Below are 14,734 nucleotides of genomic sequence, written 5' to 3'. Positions count from 1 at the left end.
CTTCACAGCTCCAGGGTCCCAGGTTCGATTCCGGCTTGGGTCACTGTCTGTGCGGAGTCTGCACATCCTCCCCGTGTGTGCGTGGGTTTCCTCCGGGTGCTCCGGTTTCCTCCCACAGTCCAAAGATGTGCAGGTTAGGTTGATTGGCCATGATAAATTGCCCTTAGTGTCCAAAATTGCCCTTAGTGTTGGGTAGGGTTACTGGGTTATGGGGATAGGGTGGAGGTGTTGACCTTGGGTAGGGTGCTCTTTCCAAGAGCCGGTGCATACTCGATGGGCCGAGTGGCCTCCTTCTGCACTGTAAATTCTATGAAATCTGTAAATTCTATGAAACCTTTTGCGTGGCACCTTGTCAAAAGCTTTCTGGAAATCCAGACATACCACATCCATTAGCCCCCGTTATCTACTGCACTGGTAACGTCCTCAAAAAATTCTAGCAAATTAGTCAGACACGACCTACCCTTTATGAACCCATGCTGCGTCTGCCCAATGGGACAATTTCCCTCCAGGTGTCCCGCTTTTTACTCCTTAATGATAGGTTCCAGCATTTTCCCTACAACCGAAATTAAGCTTACCGGCCTATAATTACCCGCTTTCTGCCGACCTCCTTTTTAAAACACTGTAAATAATAACATGCTGCCCAGGGACCACTGGAAATAATGATATACTGTCCAGGGGTCACTGTAAACAATGAACATCCACCTTGGATCCGTTTTAACTAATGATTTACTATCCAGGGACGACTATAAATAATAATATTTCAGCGATATTTCAGCGATAAATAAGTCGATTTCAGCGGGAGCGGATCAGGTTAGTCAATTTCAGCGGGAGCAGTGCGCAAGTTAGTGATTTCTGGGAGATCTTCACAGGAGCAGGCTAGTCAATTTCAGCGGTAAACACTTACCTGGTCCCGTTTTCGGTCCCTCTTTGCTGTTTTTAAAAAAATTTTAGTGTTTAAGGCGGGAACAGGAAGTTTGACCCGCGGACTTCTGGGAAGACCCTCACCAATAAATTCTGGTGGAGAGCAATGTTCCTCCTGCAGGATGTTTGAGGTGAGGGATGCCGTTAGTGTCCCTGCTGATTTTACCTGCAGGAAGTGCTGCCATCTCCAGCTCCTCCATGACCGAGTTAGGGAACTGGAGCTGGAGTTGGAAGAACTTTAGATCATTCGGGAGGCAGAGGGGGTCATAGATAGCAGCTTCAGGGAATTAGTTACACCAAAGATTGGAGATAGATGGGTAACTGTAAGAGGGACTGGGAAGAAGCAGTCAGTGCAGGGATCCCCTGCGGTCGTTCCCCTGAGAAACAAGTATTCCGCTTTGGATACTTGTGGGGGGGGACTTACCAGGGGTAAGCCATGGGGTACGGGCCTCTGGCACGGAGTCTGTCCCTGTTGCTCAGAAGGGAAGGGGGGAGAGGAGCGGAGCATTAGTAATTGGGGACTCGATAGTCAGGGGCACAGATAGGAGATTTTGTGGGAGCGTGAGAGACTCACGTTTGGTATGTTGCCTCGCAGCTGCAAGGGTACGTGATGTCTCGGATCGTGTTTTCCGGGTCATTAGGGGGAGGGGGAGCAGCCCCAAGTCGTGGTCCACATTGGCACTAACGACATAGGTAGGAAAGGGGACAAGGATGTCAGGCAGGCTTTCAGGGAGCTAGGACGAAACTCAAAACTAGAACAAACAGAGTTGTTATCTCTGGGTTGTTGCCCGTGCCACGTGATAGTGAGATGAGGAATAGGGAGAGAGAGCAGTTAAACACGTGGCTACAGGGATGGTGCAGGCGGGAGGGATTCAGATTTCTGGATAACTGGGTCTCGTTCTGGGGAAGGTGGGACCTCTACAGACAGGATGGTCTACATCTGAACCTGAGGGGCACAAATATCCTGGGGGGGGGGGAGATTTGTTAGTGCTCTTTGGGGGGGGGGGTTAAACTAATGCAGCAGGGACATGGGAACCTGGATTGTAGTTTTAGGGTACGGGAGAATGAGAGTATAGAGGTCAGGAGCACAGATTTGACGTTGCAGGAGGGGGCCAATGTTCAGGTAGGTGGTTTGAAGTGTGTCTACTTCAATGCCAGGAGTATACGAAATAAGGTAGGGGAACTGGCAGCATGGGTTGGTACCTGGGACATCGATGTTGTGGCCATTTCGGAGACATGGATAGAGCAGGGACAGGAATGGATGTTGCAGGTTCCGGGGTTTAGGTGTTTTAGTAAGCTCAGAGAAGGAGGCAAAAGAGGGGGACGTGTGGCGCTGCTAGTCAAGAGCAGTATTACGGTGGCAGAGAGGATGCTAGATGGGGACTCATCTTCCGAGGCTGAGGTTAGAAACAGGAAAGGAGAGGTCATCCTGTTGGGAGTTTTCTATAGGCCTCCAAATAGTTCTAGGGATGTAGAGAAAAGGATGGCGAGGATGATCCTGGATAAGAGCGAAAGTAACAGGGTAGTTATTATGGGAGACTTTAACTTCCCAAATATTGACTGGAAAAGATATAGTTCGAGTACATTAGATGGGTCGTTTTTTGTACAGTGTGTGCAGGAGGGTTTCCTGACACAATATGTTGACAGGCCAACAAGAGGCGAGGCCACGTTGGATTTGGTTTTGGGTAATGAACCAGGCCAGGTGTTGGATTTGGAGGTAGGAGAGCACTTTGGGGACAGTGACCACAATTCGGTGACGTTTACGTTAGTGATGGAAATGGATAAGTATACACCGCAGGGCAAGAATTATAGCTGGGGGAAGGGCAATTATGATGCCATTAGACGTGACTTGGGGGGGATAGGTTGGAGAAGTAGACTGCAAGTGTTGGGCACACTGGATAAGTGGGGCTTGTTCAAGGATCAGCTACTGCGTGTTCTTGATAAGTACGCACCGGTCAGGCAGTGAGGAAGGTGTAGCGCGAGGGAACCGTGGTTTACCAAAGAAGTGGAATCTCTTGTTAAGAGGAAGAAGGAGGCCTATGTGAAGATGAGGTGTGAAGTTTCAGTTGGGGCGATGGATAGTTACAAGGTAGCGAGGAAGGATCTAAAGAGAGAGCTAAGACGAGCAAGGAGGGGACATGAGAAGTATTTGGCAGGTCGGATCAAGGAAAACCCAAAAGCTTTCAATAGGTATGTCAGGAATAAGCGAATAAGTAGGGAAAGAGTAGGACCAGTCAAGGACAGGGATGGGAAGTTGTGTGTGGAGTCTGAAGAGATAGGCGAGATACTAAATGAATATTTTTCGTCCGTTTTCACTCAGGAAAAAGATAATGTTGTGGAGGAGAATGCTGAGACCCAGGCTAATAGAACAGATGGCATTGAGGTACGTAGGGAAGAGGTGTTGGCAATTCTGGACAGGCTGAAAATAGATAAGTCCCTGGGTCCTGATGGGATTTATCCTAGGATTCTCTGGGAGGCCAGGGAAGAGATTGCTGGACCTTTGGCTTTGATTTTTATGTCATCATTGGCTACAGGAATAGCGCCAGAGGACTGGAGGATAGCAAATGTGGTCCCTTTGTTCAAAAAGGGGAGCAGAGACAGTCCCAGCAACTATAGACCGGTGAGCCTCACGTCTGTAGTGGGTAAAGTCTTGGAGGGAATTATAAGAGACAAGATTTATAATCATCTGGACAGGAATAATATGATCAGGGAAAATCAGCATGGCTTTGTGAAGGGTAGGTCATGCCTCACAAACCTTATCGAATTCTTTGAGAAGGTGACTGGACAGGTAGACGAGGGTAGAGCAGTTGATGTGGTGTATATGGATTTCAGCAAAGCATTTGATAAGGTTCCCCACGGTAGGCTATTGCAGAAAATACGGAGGCTGGGGATTGAGGGTGATTTAGAGATGTGGATCAGAAATTGGCTAGCTGAAAGAAGACAGAGGGTGGTGGTTGATGGGAAATGTTCAGAATGGAGTTCAGTTACAAGTGGAGTACCACAAGGATCTGTTCTGGGGCCGTTGCTGTTTGTCATTTTTATCAATGACCGAGAGGAAGGCGCAGAAAGGTGGGTGAGTAAATTTGCAGACGATACTAAAGTCGGTGGTGTTGTCGATAGTGTGGAAGGATGTAGCAGGTTACAGAGGGATATAGATAAGCTGCAGAGCTGGGCTGAGAGGTGGCAAATGGAGTTGAATGTAGAGAAGTGTGAGGTGATTCACTTTGGAAGAAATAACAGGAATGCGGAATATTTGGCTAATGGTAAAGTTCTTGGAAGTGTAGATGAGCAGAGGGATCTAGGTGTCCATGTACATAGATCCCTGAAAGTTGCCACCAGGTTGATAGGGTTGTGAAGAAGGCCTATGGAGTGTTGGCCTTTATTGGTAGAGGGATTGAGTTCCGGAGTCAGGAGGTCATGTTGCAGCTGTACAGAACTCTGGTACGGCCGCATTTGGAGTATTGCGTACAGTTCTGGTCACCGCATTATAAGAAGGATGTGGAGGCTTTGGAGCGGGTGCAGAGGAGATTTACCAGGATGTTGCCAGGTATGGAGGTAAAATCTTATGAGGAAAGGCTGATGGACTTGAGGTTGTTTTCGTTGGAGAGAAGAAGGTTAAGAGGAGACTTAATAGAGGCATACAAAATGATCAGGGGGTTAGATAGGGTGGACAGTGAGAGCCTTCTCCCGCGGATGGAAATGGCTGGCACGAGGGGACATAGCTTTAAACTGAGGGGTAATAGATATAGGACGGAGGTCAGAGGTAGGTTCTTTACGCAAAGAGTAGTGAGGCCGTGGAATGCCCTACCTGCTACAGTAGTGAACTCGCCAACATTGAGGGCATTTAAAAGTTTATTAGATAAACATATGGATGAAATGGCATAGTGTAGGTTTAATGGCTTTTGTTTTGGTGCAACATCGTGGGCCGAAGGGCCTGTACTGCGCTGTATCGTTCTATGTTCTATGTTCTATGCTCCCCCACAGCCAGCCCTGCCAGTGCTCCCCAAACACAGTCAGCACTGCCAGTGCTCCTCCCCCACTACCAGCACGTCCAGTGCACCCCTCTCAGCCAGCACTGCCAGTGCTCCCCACAGCCAGCACTGCCAGTGCTCCCACAGCCATCACTTCCAGTGCTCCCCACAGTCAGCAGTGCCAGTGTTCCCTGCGCAGCAAGCACTGCCAGTTCTCAACCCACAGCCAGCACTGCTAGTGCTCCCCTCCCCAAAAGCCGGCACTGCCAGTGCTCCCTCAAGGCAACCACTGGTAGTGTTCCACTCCACAGCTAGCTCTGCCAGAGCACCACCCCACAGCCCGCTCTGCCAGTCCTCCCACTTATCCAATACTGCCAGTGCTCCCCTCACAGCCAGCACTGCCAGTGCTGCCTCACACAGCCATCACTGCCAGTGTTCCCTCCCCAGCCAGCACAGCCTGTGCTCACCCCACAGCCAGTGCTCCCCCTACACAGCCAGCACCGCCTGTGCGCCCCCCGCCACAGCCAGCACTGTCAGTGCTCCCCCACAGCCAGCAATGGCAGTGCTCCCCACACACAGCCAGCACTGCCAGTGCTCCACCCTCATTGCCAGCACTTCCAGTACTCCCCCTCTCAGCCAGCACTGCCAGTGCTCCTCACATCCAGCACTGCCAGTGCTCCCAACAGCCATCAGTTCCAGTGCTCCCACAGTCAGCAGTGCCTGTGTTCCCTCCGCAGCAAGCACTGCCAGTTCTCAACCCACACCCAGCACTGCCAGTGCTCCCCACACTGCCTGCACGACCAGTTCTCCCATAAACAGCCAGCACGGCCAGTGCTCCCCACAGCCAGAACAGCCAGTGCTTCCCCACAGCCAGCACAGCCAGTGCTCACCCACACAGCCAGCACTGCCAGTGTTTGCGCCACACAAAGCGAGCACTGCCAGTGCTCCTCACATCCAGCACTGCCGGTACTCCCCACAGCCAGCACCGCCAGTGCTCCCCACAGCCATCACTGCCAGTGTTCCCCCCAGCCAGCACTGTCTGTGCTCACCCTACAGCCAGCGCTCCCTCCCCCACTGCCAGCACCGCCTGTGTTCCACCACAGCCGTCACTGCCAGTGTTCCCTCCCCAGCCAGCACAGCCTGTGCGCACCCCACAGCCAGTGCTCCCCCTACACAGCCAGCGCTGCCTGTGCTTCCCCCACAGACAGCACTGTCAGTGCTCCCACCACACAGCCAGCACCGTCAGTGCTCCCACCACATAGCCAGCACTGCCAGTGCTCCCGCCCCCCACAGCGAGCGCTGCCGGTGCTCCATTTACTGCCAGCACTGCCAGTGCTCCCCACAGCCAACACTGCCAGTGTTCCCCACATCCAGCACTGCCACTGCCAGTGCTACCCCACACAGCCAGCACTGTCAGTGCTCACACCACACAGCCAGCACTGTCAGTGATCCAGCCCCAAACCCAGCGCTGCCAGTGCTCTCGCACGGCCAGCACTGCCTGTGCTCCGCCCATAGCCACCGCTCCCTCCCCCGCCGCCAGCACTGCCAGTGCTCCCCACACTGCCTGCACTTCCAGTTCTCCCACACTCAGCCAGCACTGTCAGTGCTCCCCCATCCAGCACTGCCAGTGCTCCCCACACTGCCTGCACTACCAGTTCTCCCATACACAGCCAGCACGGCCAGTGCTCCCCACAGCCAGAACAGCCAGTGCTTCCCCACAGCCAGCACTGCCAGTGCTCACCCACACAGCCAGCACTGCCAGTGCTCCCGCCACCCAAAGCGAGCACTGCCAGTGCTCCTCACAGCCAGCACTGCCAGAGCTCCCACACATCCAGCACTGCCGGTGCTCCCCACAGCCAGCACCGCCAGTGCTCCCCACAGCCATCACTGCCAGTGTTCCCCCCAGCCAGCACTGTCTGTGCTCACCCTACAGCCAGCGCTCCTTCCCCCACTGCCAGCACCGCCTGTGTTCCACCACAGCCGTCACTGCCAGTGTTCCCTCCCCAGCCAGCACAGCCTGTGCGCACCCCACAGCCAGTGCTCCCCCTACACAGCCAGCGCTGCCTGTGCTCCCCCACAGACAGCACTGTCAGTGCTCCCCCACAGACAACTCTGTCAGTGCTCCCCCACAGCCAGCACTGCCAGTGCTCCACCCCCACTGCCAGCACGTCCATTGCTCCCCTCTCAGCCAGCTCTGCCAGTGCTCCCCACAGCCATCATTTCCAGTGCTCCCCACAGTCAGCAGTGCCAGTGTTCCCTCCGCAGCAAGCACTGCCAGTTCTCAACCCACAGCCAGCACTGTTAGTGCTCCCCTCCCCAAAAGACGGCACTGCCAGTGCTCCCTCAAGGCCACCACTGGTAGTGTTCCCCTCCACAGCTAGCACTGCCAGAGCACCGCCCCACAGCCAGCTCTGCCAGTGCTCCCCACTTATCCAATACTGCCAGTGCTCCCCTCAAAGTCAGCAGTGCCAGTGCCCCTTCCCAGAGCCAGCACTGCCAGTGCTGCCCCCACAGCCATCACGGCCAGTGTCCCCCACAGCCAGTACAGCCAGTGCTCTCCTCACACAGCCATCACTGCCAGTGTTCCCTCTGCAGCCAGCACAGCCTGTGCTCACCCCACAGCCAGTGCTCCCCCACAGCCAGCACCACCAGTGCTCCCACACAGCCAACACTGTCAGTGCTCCCCATACAGCCAGCACTGCCAGTGCTCCCCACAGCCAGCACTGCCAGTGCTCCCCCACACAGCCATCACTGCCAGTGCTCCACCGCATAGCCAGCACTGCCAGTGCTCCCGCCCCCCACCTCGAGCACTGCCAGTGCTCTATTTACTGCCAACACTGCCAGTGCTCCCCACAGCCAGCAATGCCAGTGCTCCCCACATTCAGCACTGCCAGTGCTCCCACCGCCAGCACTGCCAGTGCTCATCCCCACAGCCAGCACTGCCAGTGTTCCCCCACACAGCCAGCACAGTCAGTGCTCCCACACACAGCCAGCACTGTCAGTGCTCCCCCCACACAGCCAGCACTGTCAGTGCTCCCCCCACACAGCCAGCACTGTCAGTGCTCCCCCACACAGCCAGCACTGTCAATGCTCCCCCACGGCCAGCACTGCCTGTGCTCCGCCCAGAGCCACCGCTTCCTCCCCCACATCTAGCACTGCTAGTGCTCCCCACACAGCCAGCACTGCCAGTGTTCCCCCACACAGCCAGCACTGTCAGTGCTCCCCCACACAGCCAGCACTGCCAGTGCTCCCACCACACAGCCAGCAGTGCCAGTGCTCCCCACATCCAGCACTGCCAGTGCTCCCCACCGCCAGCACTGCCAGTGGTCATCCCCACAGCCAGCACTGCCAGTGCTACCCCACACAGCCAGCACTGGCAGTGCTCCCACCACACAGCCAGCACTGTCAGTGCTCCCCACATCCAGCACTGCCTGTGCTCCGCCCATAGCTACCGCTCCCTCCCCCACATCTAGAACTGCCAGTGCTCCCCGCCACCAGCACTGCCAGTGCCCCCACACTGCCTGCACTGCCAGTTCTCCCACACACAGCCAGCACTGCCAGTGCTCCCCACATCCAGCACTGCCAGTGCTCCCCACCGCCAGTACTGCCAGTGCTCATCCCCACAGCCAGCACTGCAAGTGTTCCCCCACACAGCCTGCACTGTCAGTGCTCCCCCACACAGCCAGCACTGTCAGTGCTCCCACCACACAGCCAACACTATCAGTGCTCCCCACACAGCCAGCACTGTCAGTCACATTGCGCAGGTCAAGGACACACAGCCTGAGTGAGAGAGATACAGACCGAGTGAGAATTTGGTAATTTGGTGCAGTGAGGTAACCAGGAAAGGAAAGTGGTTAATCTAATTTTGCTGTTTTTCAGTTAAAAGTGCAGTGTAGATTAGTGTCTGATTGGCTGAAGCTGCCCCCACCCTAATTGCTCAGAGGCAGTTATCTGGCAGTCACCTGAGGCCTGTTTAGGGGCACAAAGGTATACATTGTATTCTTCTCTTTGAAGTTTTAGTGTGAGTCATCCTAAAGTCTGTATAAAAGACAGACAGAAAGCGCACATTAGTAAGCATTGTGCAGGTCAAGGAGACACAGCCTGAGTGAGAGAGATACAGACCGAGTGAGAATTTGGTAATTTGGTGCAGTCAGGTAATTCGGTGAAGAGTGGGAGAAGGTGCTTTTTCCCTCCTGTTTTGTTCTCTCTCTTTCTTCGGGCCTAATTTCGGGAGCCGTTCGGAGGAGGAGGAGCAGTCTCTGTGAGTATAAAAACCTAACGGTAACTTCCTGTTTTCCAGTTGTTTTTTTCCCCAAAAGTGACGTCAGAGGGAAGCTGTGATCTGATTGGTTGATAGCAAATCTGCCCCAAATTTAAAAAGAAAACACAGCTAAACTCAAACTTAAATTAAACTAATTAATTAATTAGTGATGGCTGGTCAGGTGATGTGCTTGAGCTGCTTGATGTGGGAGCTGGCAAATTCCATTGCGAGCTGCAGCGACCACATCTGCAGTAAGTGTTGGCTGCTCGAAGAGCTCCGGTTCAGAGTTGATGAGCTGGAGTCTGAGCTTCAAACACTGAGGCACATCCGGGAAGGGGAGACTTACCTGGACACTGTGTTTCAGGAGGCAGTCACACCTGTCAGAGTAAGTAGTTTAAATCCTGCCAGTGGCCAGGGACAGCAGGGTGTGACTGCAAGTCAGGCAGGTAAAGGGAACCAGCAGTCAGGAACTCAGGATCCTCAGCCCTTGACTCTGTCCAACAGTTATGAGGCACTTGCTCCCTGTGTGGATGGCGAACAGGGCTGCAGGAAGGATGAGTCAGCTGACCAAGGCACCATGGTTCAGCAGGCCATTCAAGGGGAGGGAGTAAATAGGCAAGTTGTAGTTGTAGGGGATTCTATTATCGGGGGATAGATAGTATCCTTTGTGAGCAGGATAAAGAGTCCCGCATGGTATGTTGCCTGCTCGGTGCTAGGGTGCGGGACATCTCTGACCGGCTTGAAAGGATACTGGAGAGGGAGGGGGAGGATCCAGTTGCTGTGGTCCATGTCGGTACCAACAACATAGACAAGTCTAAGAAAGAGGACCTGTTTAGAGATTAGAAAGAGCTAGGATTCAAATTAAAAAACAGATCCTCAAGGGTCATAATCTCCGGATTACTGCCCGAGCCACGTGCAAATTGGCATAGGGAGGCAAGAATCAGGGAAGTTAACACGTGGCTGAAAGAGTGGTGTGGGAAAGAGGGGTTCCTTTTCATGGGACACTGGCATCAGTTTTGGGACAGGGGGGACCTGTACCGTTGGGATGGTCTCCACCTGAACCGAGCTGGGACCAGTGTTCTGGCGAAAAGAATAAATAGGGTGGTCAATAGGACTTTAAACTAAAGATTGGGGGGGGGGGGGGGGGGGCGGGGGGAGGGAAAGTCAGGGAACCAAGAGGTGAAGTAAGCAGTGGGAAGCGTAGCTGCTTAGGTATACAAAAACGCACAAAAAGACAAAACTCAGGAGAGGTTACGATAGTCCCCATCCCACAAAATATGACACAGTGTATGGAAAGGCTCAGTAAACCAAGGACCACCACACTAAGAAAACAAAAAGGGACAAACAATAGAGAATTAAAGGTGCTATATTTAAATGCGCGCAGTGTACGGAACAAGGTAGATGAGCTTGTGGCCCAGATTGTGACTGGCAGGTATGATGTGGTAGGCATCACAGAGACATGGTTGCAGGGGGTTCAGGACTGGCATTTAAACATCCAGGGATTCACAACCTATCGAAAGAGAGGAAATTGCTGAGGCCTTGACAGAAATCTTTGGATCCTCGCTGTCTTCAGGGGATGTCCCGGAGGACTGGAAAATAGCCAATGTTGTTCCTCTGTTTAAGAAGGGTAGCAAGGATAATCCCGGGAACTACAGGCCGGTGAGCCTTGCTTCAGTGGTAGGGAAATTACTGGAGAGAATTCTTCGAGACAGGATCTACTCCCATTTGGAAGCAAATGGACGTATTAGTGGGAGGCAGCACGGTTTTGTGAAGGGGAGGTCGTGTCTCACTAACTTGATAGAGTTTTTCGAGGAGGTCACTAAGATGATTGATGCAGGTAGGGCAGTAGATGTTGTCTATATGGACCTCAGTAAGGCCTTTGACAAGGTCCCTCATGGTAGACTAGTACAAAAGGTGAAGTCACACGGGATCAGGGGTGAGCTGGCAAGGTGGATACAGAACTGGCTAGGCCATAGAAGGCAGAGAGTAGCAATGGAGTGATGCTTTTCTAATTGGAGGGCTGTGACCAGTGGTGTTCCACAGGGATCAGTGCTGGGACCTTTGCTCTTTGTAGTATATATAAATAATTTGGAGGAAAATGTAACTGGTCTGATTAGTAAGTTTGCAGACGACACAAAGGTTGGTGGAATTGCAGATAGCGATGAGGACTGTCGGAGGATACAGCAGGATTTAGATTGTCTGGAGACTTGGGCGGAGAGATGGCAGATGGAGTTTAATCCGGACAAATGTGAGGTAATGCATTTTGGAAGGTCTAATGCAGGTAGGGAATATACAGTTAATGGTAGAAGCCTCAAGAGTATTGAAAGACAAAGAGATCTAGGAGTACAGGTCCACAGTTCATTGAAAGGGGCAACACAGGTGGAGAAGGTAGTCAAGAAGGCATACGGCATGCTTGCCTTCATTGGCCGGGGCATTGAGTATAAGAATTGGCAAGTCATGTTGCAGCTGTATAGAACCTTAGTTAGGCCACACTTGGAGTATAGTGTTCAATTCTGATCGCCACACTACCAGAAGGATGTGGAGGCGTTAGAGAGGGTGCAGAAGAGATTTACCAGAATGTTGCCTGGTATGGAGGGCATTAGCTATGAGGAGCGGTTGAATAAACTCGGTTTGTTCTCACTGGAACGAAGGAGATTGAGGGGAGACCTGATAGAGGTATACAAAATTATGAGGGGCATAGACAGAGTGGATAGTCAGAGGCTTTTCCCCAGGGTAGAGGGGTCAATTACTAGGGGGCATAGGTTTAAGGTGAGAGGGGCAAGGTTTAGAGTAGATGTACGAGGCAAGTTATTTACGCAGAGGGTAGTGAGTGCCTGGAACACTCTCTCGGAGGAGGTAGTGGAAGCAGGGACGATAGGGACATTTAAGGGGCATCTTGACAAATATATGAATAGGATGGGAATAGAAGGATACGGACCCAGGAAGTGTTGAAGATTGTAGTTTAGTCGGGCAGCATGGTCGGCACGGGCTTGGAGGGCCGAAGGGCCTGTTCCTGTGCTGTACATTTCTTTGTTCTTTGTCTTTGAAAAGACAGGGAGGTGGGCAGAGGGGGCGGGGTTGCCTTGTTAATTAGGAATGAAATTAAATCAATAGCACTAAATGACATAGCGTCAGATGATGTGGAGTCTGTGTGGGTAGAGTTGAGGAACCACAAAGGCAAAAAAAACCATAATGGGAGTTATGTACAGGCCTCCTAACAGTGGCCAGGACCGGGGGCCCAAAATGCACCACGAAATAGAAAGTGCATGTCAGAAAGGCAAGGTCACAGTGATCATGGGGGACTTCAATATGCAGGTGGACTGGGTAAATAATGCTGCCAGTGGACCCAAGAAAAGGGAATTCATTGAATGTTTACAGGAGGGCTTTTTGGAACAGCTTGTAATGGATCCCACGAGGGAACAGGCTATTCTGGACTTAATGTTATGTAATAGAACATACATAGAACATAGAACAATACAGCGCAGTACAGGCCCTTCGGCCCACGATGTTGCACCGAAACAAAAGCCATCTAACCTACACTATGCCATTATCATCCATATGTTTATCCAATAAACTTTTAAATGCCCTCAATTTTGGCGAGTTCACTACGATAGCAGGTAGGGCATTCCACGGCCTCACTACTCTTTGCGTAAAGAACCTACCTCTGACCTCTGTCCTATATCTATTACCCCTCAGTTTAAAGTTATGTCCCCTCGTGCCAGCCATTTCCATCCGCGGGAGAAGGCTCTCACAGTCCACCCTATCCAACCCCCTGATCATTTTGTATGCCTCTATTAAGTCTCCTCTTAACCTTCTTCTCTCCAACGAAAACAACCTCAAGTCCATCAGCCTTTCCTCATAAGATTTTCCCTCCATACCAGGCAACATCCTGGTAAATCTCCTCTGCACCCGCTCCAAAGCCTCCACGCCCTTCCTATAATGCGGTGACCAGAACTGTACGCAATACTCCAAATGCGGCCGTACCAGAGTTCTGTACAGCTGCAACATGACCTCCCGACTCCGGAACTCAATCCCTCTACCAATAAAGGCCAACACTCCATAGGCCTTCTTCACAACCCTATCAACCTGGGTGGCAACTTTCAGGGATCTATGTACATGGACATCTAGATCCCTCTGCTCATCCACACTTCCAAGAACTTTACCATTAGCCAAATATTCCGCATTTCTGTTATTTCTTCCAAAGTGATCCACCTCACACTTCTCTACATTAAACTCCATTTGCCACCTCTCAGCCCAGCTCTGCAGCTTATCTATATCCCTCTGTAACCTGCTACATCCTTCCACACTATCGACAACACCACCGACTTTAGTATCGTCTGCAAATTTACTCACCCACCCTTCTGCGCCTTCCTCTAGGTCATTGATAAAAATGACAAACAACGGCCCCAGAACAGATCGTTGTGGGACTCCACTTGTGACTGTACTCCATTCTGAACATTTCCCATCAACCACCACCCTCTGTCTTCTTTCAGCTAGCCAATTTCTGATCCACATCTCTAAATCACCCTCAATCCCCAGCCTCCGTATTTTCTGCAATAGCCTACCGTGGGGAACATTATCAAACGCTTTGCTGAAATCCATATACACCACATCAACTGCTCTACCCTCATATACCTGTTCAGTCACCTTCTCAAAGGACTCAATAAGGTTTGTGAGGCATGACCTACCCTTCACAAAGCCATGCTGCCTATCCCTGATCATATTATTCCTATCTAGATGATTATAAATCTTGTCTCTTATAATCCCCTCCAAGACTTTACCCACTACAGACGTGAGGCTCACTGGTCTATAGTTGCCGGGGTTGTCTCTGCTCCCCGTTTTGAACAAAGGGACCACATTTGCTGTCCTCCAGTCCTCTGGCACTATTCCTGTAGCCAATGATGACATAAAAATCAAAGCCAAAGGTCCAGCAATCTCTTCCCTGGCCTCCCAGAGAATCCGAGGATAAATCCCATCAGGTCCCAGGGACTTATCTATTTTCAGCCTGTCCAGAATTGCCAACACCTCTTCCCTACGTACGTCAATGCCATCTATTCTATTAGCCTGGGGCTCAGCATTCTCCTCCACAACATTATCTTTTTCCTGAGTGAATACTGACGAAAAATATTCATTTAGTATCTCGCCTATCTCTTCAGACTCCACACACAATTTCCCATCCCTGTCCTTGACTGGTCCTACTCTTTCCCTAGTCATTCGCTTATTCCTGACATACCTATAGAAAGCTTTTGGGTTTTCCTTGATCCTTCCTGCCAAATACTTCTCATGTCCCCTCCTTGCTCGTCTTAGCTCTCTCTTCAGATCCTTCCTCGCTACCTTATAACTATCCATCGCCCCAACTGAAACTTCACACCTCATCTTCACATAGGCCTCCGTCTTCCTCTTAACAAGAGATTCCACTTCCTTGGTAAACCACGGTTCCCTCGCTCGACGCCTTCCTCCCTGCCTGACCGGTACATACATATCAAGAACACGCAGTAGCTGATCCTTGAACAAGCCCCACTTATCCAGTGTGCCCAACACTTGCAGCCTACTTCTCCACCTTATCCCCCCCCCCCAAGTC

This window comes from Scyliorhinus torazame, chromosome 4 (genome assembly GCF_047496885.1).
Source record: "Scyliorhinus torazame isolate Kashiwa2021f chromosome 4, sScyTor2.1, whole genome shotgun sequence".
Classification (NCBI taxonomy): Eukaryota; Metazoa; Chordata; class Chondrichthyes; order Carcharhiniformes; family Scyliorhinidae; genus Scyliorhinus; species Scyliorhinus torazame.
The sequence above is the reverse complement of the archived record's forward strand: the minus strand, read 5'-3'. Positions refer to the sequence as shown.